Raw genomic sequence first — 7,868 nt, 5'->3', positions numbered from 1 at the left:
TCCTAGATTAATATATGGAGTTATTGGCTGTAAGGGAAATTTGGGAAAATTGAATGGAATTGAGGATTCCATAGTTAGATTGGGTATTTACAATTAGCTTGGTTGTGGTTTTATGTACTCAAAAACATTCACTTGAGTGTTCAATAAGTTGGGAACAAGTTTTGTGGACTTTAGAATGTTCAAGTGCAAAATGGACTAGTTTACCCTTCTTTTAAACACTTAAGGATCATTATGTTCTCACTGGTCAATGATCACTTAATTGACTAAGTGGAATGTTTTAAGATGATAAAACACCTCCTAATCATATGTGAGAACCTATACAACTGGTGCAAAGTGAATTGGAAATGGTGTCCCAAGAGTTATGCAAAGTAGAGTGTTATTTTGAGAAAATACGGATTAAGAAAAGTATGCAGCCATGTGAACACGACCCGTATTATTTAAGCGTAAATCAACACGGCCCGTGTCCCTCTTGAGGATTTGTCACTCATTTTCTTCTAAATTTTGCATACGGGCTCGGATTTACGCATTGTTTTCGCCTACATTCATATTTTTACATAAGGAATAACTTAAATCAATAAAATTTAGTAATGGAATCCTTTAGGGGCATTGTGGTTATTTTATTTTACTTTCAAGTACTTCATATATGTGTGGTATTTTATAGTGTTGCTTTAATGAAAGGAACTAAAAGAGGACTAGCTAGCCTTCTTGTTATTCAGGTAAGTACATGTTGGCATTTTACCACTTTGGGGTACATGGAAAAATGATTTTTATTATATGAACTCAAATTCATATAAAATGTGAGTATCAAAACTAATATTGAATTCAAAAGTTAAAGTAGAAGTTAAGTCTATAAAATGAAAAGAGATTGAAAGTTATAGCAATTTTCATTGAAGGCTCCACTTTCCCAGAATCAATCAGACCCAAAATCTTCTCGTCTCACCCTCTTTAAAACTAGAAATGCTCAAAACTCTGTTTGCAACAAATTAGCGAAAGTTTTTTAATGATGATTTCAAAGAAACAAAAAGTATGAGGAAGTCTATAAAAAGCTCATGCCCATAAGCATTCAAGGTATCGTGTTCACGAAAAATAACCATAAAGGTTAAACATAGAAGCATATCTGGTTTTGGATTAAAAAAATGAATAAAAAAAGGTAATACATAATCACCAAATCATGTATTATACAAAGTCCAATGTACATACAGTTGTAGGCAAGAGAAAGCTGCAACAACAGAATATCAATAAATTTAATCTTCAATCTCTATTCATGATATGAAACAAATAATTTCATTTTTTTTTTGTTTTTGTTTACTAACCTTGATTTGGAGTTGGAAAAATTTAATATATTGAACAGTTTACATAAGCATTGTGCTTATTTCAACCTTCATTAACAAAAAAAAAAAGTAATATTAATTTTTTTTCGTTAAAGGGTAGTAAAATAAAGAAAACTTAAATAATAACTGGTTGCCCATTTGTCATTAGGGAGAAGGCTACATTCTTAACCTTAAATTGAAGCTCGCTTCTTTTTCTGCAAAAGACAAAAAAAAAAAGCTACTCTATCAACTTCTGCAAAAAGGTTATTCATATCAATGTTGCCTTTCGATCAACTTGCCACCACGTGAATCAGTGCTACATTCCTGTTTTGAAATTGACGGTTTCTGGTTATATTATGAAGGGGATAACTGTTTTTTTTAATGGAGACAAAGGATCTTTGGGGCAGAACTGATGTTCTTATGAAGATGAAAGATCTCGAGGGTGAATATGATGGTCTTATGAATAGCAACGATGGTTTTGAAGATAAAGAAGAAGCTGCTTATAATGAAGCTATGATGGAGATTTTGGAGATATATAGATAGGAAACAGATATTGTGGAATTTCTCACCATTAACCGTTTACATTAACATAGTTCCTCTTTCACCAACATTCATTGCTACTTCTTGAATATCAATAAAGTTAGAACTTATTCTTATGTTTAATCAGTTAAACATGCCCACTTAGTCATCTCTCCCAAGCCTCAATGTAATTAAAAAAAAACTTTTTACTTGTTTATCCTTCATACCTAATCAGTACGACAGTTTGAATCAGAATCGGACCTTTATCTTACCGTATTACAGCATCTAGTAATGAATGATAACTTTGCATTGAAAGGTCCAAAATATCCCGCAACCAAAGATCCATGTTATCATAAAGAATAAAAAAATAGGCAATACACTATATGGCACATATAAGCAAATGAAATCCGCAATGGCAATAAAAAAAAAAAAAAAACCAAGTCAGCAATGACAATAAGCACCAACAACTTTGCTATTCTTTTAATTTTCTATTATTTTATCCTTGTGGCCTGAGTGGCTTGTTACTCTAAGGAAATAAAAAATTAATGACAAGATGCTTTAAATGAAGAAGCTAATCTGCAAAACTTCTATTTTTTTCGCAAAACTTCTATTTTTTCAAAAAGAATTCTAAAAATAGTCACCTTGTCTCTATCTGATTAAAGGATATGTACCTGAAGAGTGACTGATGAAGTAGTTAATCTAAATGCATATCCACCAATTGAAGGATGACTAATTATTGCAACTTCTTTAAAAGCTTCAGTGGTTTGATCTGCATCATATGAATAAATAAAAATCATAATACAAAAACATCGTGTCTTTTTTATAAGTCGGCCTAAAATTTACAAAAAGAGAGAGAGAGAGAGAGAGAAATTAATTGGTGAAGTGGTTGCATTAATCTATTTGGATGCATTGTAGATATGGATAACAAATGAAACCCCCTGAAATAGATAGAAATAGATGTGAATGTTGTTGTTCTTTCCAAGTAACAACCGATATCATACTATTTAGCATAGCCAATAAACGAAATCAACTTAAGAAACCAAAATTTGAACAATGCATTTCAATGGAGGTAATATGTATATGAACTATATACTTGCGAATTGACATTGTTCTAAATAAGGAAATCAGAACAAATGTGAAGGAAGAAATAAGAAGTGTACCTAAGATTGAGCTGAAACTTGTGTCTCCAAAATTACGACAAACTGCGGAAAACATATTTAAGTCACAATAATATTATCAAACTAACTGAATCCATATTAAAAAATCGAACCTACACCATCCAGCAAAAAAACCATGTTACAAAACAATCGATTAGAAGAAGAAAAAAAGGGGCCATGTGTTATTTACTGTATCGTACGAATCGATTCAAGAAAAAGACAAGAGTAAAAGAGATAAACCTTACGGGATTAAAATATGGTACTCCGAATCGGAAGAAACTAAGAAGCAACCAACATCAAAATTCAAAACTTAAAACTTAAAACATGTAATTGATCAGTGAAAAAATTAATCCCTGTCATGAATTTGATCAAACAACTTGCCTACAATCTGATTTCTATTCTTTGATTATTCTAAGCATTTGATTTCTATCCTTCTATTAACTTTGACTGGGTTGGTCATCATCAAGACTTTCGTTCCTAAGAAATATAAGGCATAAGACTAATCAAATCAAGACATATCTGAGAAATCTAGATGAACATGGATTATTAACATCAATCAACGCATAACCAAATTAAACAAAAGGCATCATCACCAACGACACTGATAACCATGAAATTGGTATCAATATTGTCGATTTCAAAAGAAAGCAGAAAAAAGGAAGAAAAATGAACATGGGGTGAGACGGTGTAGTTGTGTGGTACGAAGGTGGTGGTGGTGGTGGAGGCTGAGAGAAAGGGGGACCGACTGGTTCCAGGGGTCATTTCGTGAGAGGCTATCGACAGCGGTGCGTGAGAAGCTATCGGCGATGGAGATTTCTAAAGGCCGTTGGAGAGAGGAAATCGGTGGCGAATTTTTCCTATGATAGAGAAGTCGGCGGAGATTATTCGTCTCTTACAGAATAGCGTTGGTTTAGAGGAACGGTGGAAGGTACTGGAAATGGAAAGTTGTTTAGTTGAAGAAGGGTAGGTGGAGTGATTAAACCAACCCTGCTTGAGTTAAAGTAGCAGTGGTAAAGGAGAAGGAGAGGCGGTGGAAGTAAGCGATGAAGAAAAATCTAGAAGATGAGTAAAGCTATCCAGGAATTTAAAGCGGTGCATCAGTGGAAAGAAAGCAGTAGAAGAAGGTGGTGGAAGCAAATGCAAGTGATTGGGCGACATAGGCGGTGGATCTGGACCGGAACAGTTTAACCTGGGACCAGGGATGCATATATAATTTGAGCAGGAGAAAAATCGATAAAACCCACAAACAACAAAAGTCCAAGGGCTAAAGTGAAAAAGAACCACTTTTTACTGTTCACAAAAGGGGTTCAAATTTTATATCTATATATAATGAAAATGCTTTGATATATAAAATGTTTTGAAAAGAAAGTGTTAAATGTTTTGAAAGAATACCCTGAAGGCAAGAATATTTTTTAAAGCAAAGAACATTTTCGAAGAACGAATGTTTTGATAATGTATTTGAAAGGTTTTGAAATATATATGTTTTAATTTTGGAAATGAGTATTTTAAGCGAACGAATGAAATGTGTAAAGCCTAGAAAGTAATGACAAGAAATTGAAAGTAATGAAAAGAAATTGGAAAGTAATAAAAAGGAAAGAAAATAAATAGATAATAAAAACTGTCCGGGCCATGATATCTCATAAGAGACACTAGAGGAATCTATTGGGGTGGTACCTTCCCTTCACGAGGTAGATGACATGATCAGCATTATACCTTGGTGGATCGAGTTGTTCTTTTCACCTCGGCATTGGACTTAGATAGAAATCCAAGGGAATGATACCTTGGTGAATTGATTTTGTTCTTTTCACCTTGGCCTTTGAAAGCATGATGCCTTGGTGGATTGATTTTTTCTTTCTACCTTGGTCTTGTAAATGGAAAATGATATTGCTAGATAATATATGATCCTAAAGGGTCACACTAACAACAACTTGATGCATATATATTATTTATAAGAATTTGATCATTGATAAATAAATATAATTCTTGTAATTAATTGGAAATTATATATTTCATGGAAATATTAATTTCAAATGTTAATTATCAAAACATATCATAATATATCATAAGGCATGATTTATTATGTCATGTACATCTTTTTGGACCAAAAGGGGGTTTTGTCTTATATGGATTTATATGTTCGATAAGTTACAAAAATTAGAAGAGATTTTATAGAAAAACTAGCTTCTTCTTTTTAAAAAATATTCAAGGAGACCATAAAGAAGAAATAAGACTTGGTTTTGATTAATTTATTCAACACACCATGCTCTAGAAAGCATGGCTACTTGGTTTGATAAAGCATGGGTCTTAAAGTGCTAAGACCCATGAGATAAATGTTTAAAGTAAGAGCTTAAAAAACTAGTTTTCTCCCTTATTTGATAATCCAAAATCATGAAATTTTAGTCTTCCAATCTTCATATTCTCTCTAGTTTTGTCTCTTAAAGTTTTAAGATCAAAGTAGGAAGAAGTTGATACTTTACTTGAACCCTCCTTTAGAATAAAAGCTTTGTTTTGTTCTTAAAGGCTTAAGAGTGTTATTATTACAAGATGAAGACTAGCATCTTATCAAGTTGGCTAAATGTTGGTGGATAGTTCTAGAGAGCTTCTTCCTTGGAGCTTAAAGTCATCTTCATCAACTTCCTAATTGCCAAAAGGAACCAAAGTCTTCAAAGTTTGTAATGATTTCCTTCTATGATTGTTTTAATCTTTCTAAGTCTTGCAAAATGATCTTTTGGTGGGAATAAAACTAGTTTTATTTTTTCCAAATCTAAAGTCTTCCGTTGCTATGTTTATGTTTTTGAAACAATTTTTAAATAAAAACCCAACAATTGGTATTAGAGCCATTTTTGCAAGATTAGTTAGATTATTTTTTCGGATGATTAAATCTTTGTTTTTGGAGAATATTGATGATTTTCACTTTGCAAGAAAAATCCATACATATTTTCTATGACAACTTCTAAAATGTTTATAATTGTTATTTGTATGACTACAAGTTTACATTTAATATACATATAATTATAATTATGGATATCATTTAATATACATATAATTATGGAAATCATTTAATATCTATATTTATTTAATTAAATAATTATTTAATTTACTAAATTCCTATTGGTGCATTCTAGCATACAATAAATGTAAAAAACAAAATAACCTAACCCTATATATATATATATATATATATATATATATATATATATATATATATATGTGTGTGTGTGTGTGTGTGTGTGTGTGTATGTGTGTATGATGTGCATAAACTAGCCAAAGACCTTTGTGTTGTTATTTGTGTTGATTTGTTGAAAAAGTTATTGTAATATTTATTTATTCATATGGTATGTAATAATTAAATAGATTAGTTTTCGTCATTTATTTTTGTAAGTAATAGATTCGTTTTTAGAAATAATTTATTTGTACACAAATGTAACAAAAAATGAAAATGGAGTCATTTTTTGAAGACCAAAATGTAATTTTCGCAACTTTAAAGTGTGTAGGGGCAAAGGCAACCTTTCTGCAAACTGTTGCAAAAGGTGTTGTTGTTGGCAGCTTCCCTTAGAGCTATTGGACCTAATGCAACCTTTTATGCAGCCTTTTCTGAAAAGTGTTGCATGTTACTGAATTATTACGTTCAAGAAGCTTATCAACTTTTTCAAGCAATGAGTGTTTTCTCTAGTGGGAGCTTCTACAAAAACATTACTAGAAGATTTTTGGTCCCTTTAAATGTCCATTTAGGATTGGACTTGACATTTTGTGATGGCTCACAAAAATGTCAATAGTTGGTTGGTTTATGAATATATGTTTGTGTTGTTTTATATTTATATTGTTCTAATTATATAGTCGATAAATTAGTTTTTCAAATACAAAATAATATTTGAACATAAATAAACATCAAGAATTAGTTTGGTTTTATTGAAATTACCTTTTTAACAAAATATGGTAAAATAACTTTAAAAATAAACAAGCGTTATTGTTAAGACTAGTAACCAGTAATATTTTGGGATTAAAGTGATATAAGTTTAAAATAGAGATTTGTAAACTTATCAAACTCCAAACCATATTTTATAAAAGGAATGTTTATTAAAAGGTTTACAAATGTTATAAAGCACTCAAATGTAAAACTTAATGCTAGCCATTAAAATTTGATCGCCTTAATTTTATAAAACCGGATTTTAAAAAAAGAACATTGTTAAAATATGATTTTACATAAAATAAGATTTTTAAAGTATACAATGGTTTGCTGGATGCATGCAATAACCACGATATAATAATTTTTTAAAATTAGAATTATAAAAACATCAAAGACCCCTTACAAACCTCAAATCTATGCAATCCTTTTTGAAGAACACTCGCACGTCTCTTGTATACACAATTGCGATAAAGGATACCTAACAGCTTAGTGTTATATTTTTATGGTTGGGGAGTTTTCGCAATTTATATAACAAAGTTATAGGCCGATTACACAAGTTTTTTAAATTGGATGATCTGATCGAAAATATTTTGTGATAAAGGGCTCCTAAGCAAGAGAGTTCCGAGGCGTAAATCTGTTTTTAGCGATCTCGTAAATCTAGGAATTATATAGTAAAATATAATTGATAATCAATATCTATTGGTTAGATTTAAATGAATGAGATAAATGATACCTAACCATTTATCTGTTTCGCAACTTGGATCTTAGACTTTGATAATTAGTGTTTTTGGAAACTAAAAGGATATTAATTATTAAAGATTAAATATTGAAAATACCTGTGATAATCTCCATTCTAGAATGATTCCGCCATTCTGGTTTCGGGGTGTGACAATCTCTATATCTCTACCTGTGATATAAGGAAACAAATTGGGTCAGGTTGGGAACCTGGTGAGCACATAGGGTTTTCATCCCACA

At 31.1% G+C, this 7,868-nt stretch overlaps 1 long non-coding RNA gene across 1 annotated transcript; it reads right to left on the bottom strand.

Moving 5' to 3' along the window:
* Positions 1-1,027: 1,027 nt before the first annotated feature.
* LOC145134295 (uncharacterized) lies at positions 1,028-4,197 on the bottom strand. The gene is made up of 3 exons (XR_013719066.1): positions 2,990-4,197; positions 1,314-2,767; positions 1,028-1,219 (listed from the first exon to the last, which is right to left on the bottom strand). It is a non-coding gene; the product is annotated as an uncharacterized LOC145134295 (long non-coding RNA).
* Between the last annotated feature and the right edge of the window lie 3,671 nt (positions 4,198-7,868).

This window comes from Lactuca virosa, chromosome 8, assembly GCF_052849685.1.
Source record: "Lactuca virosa cultivar CGN04683 chromosome 8, Lactuca_virosa_CGN04683_v6, whole genome shotgun sequence".
In the NCBI taxonomy this organism is placed as follows: Eukaryota; Viridiplantae; Streptophyta; class Magnoliopsida; order Asterales; family Asteraceae; genus Lactuca; species Lactuca virosa.
This window is presented reverse-complemented; position numbering and strand designations above follow the sequence as displayed.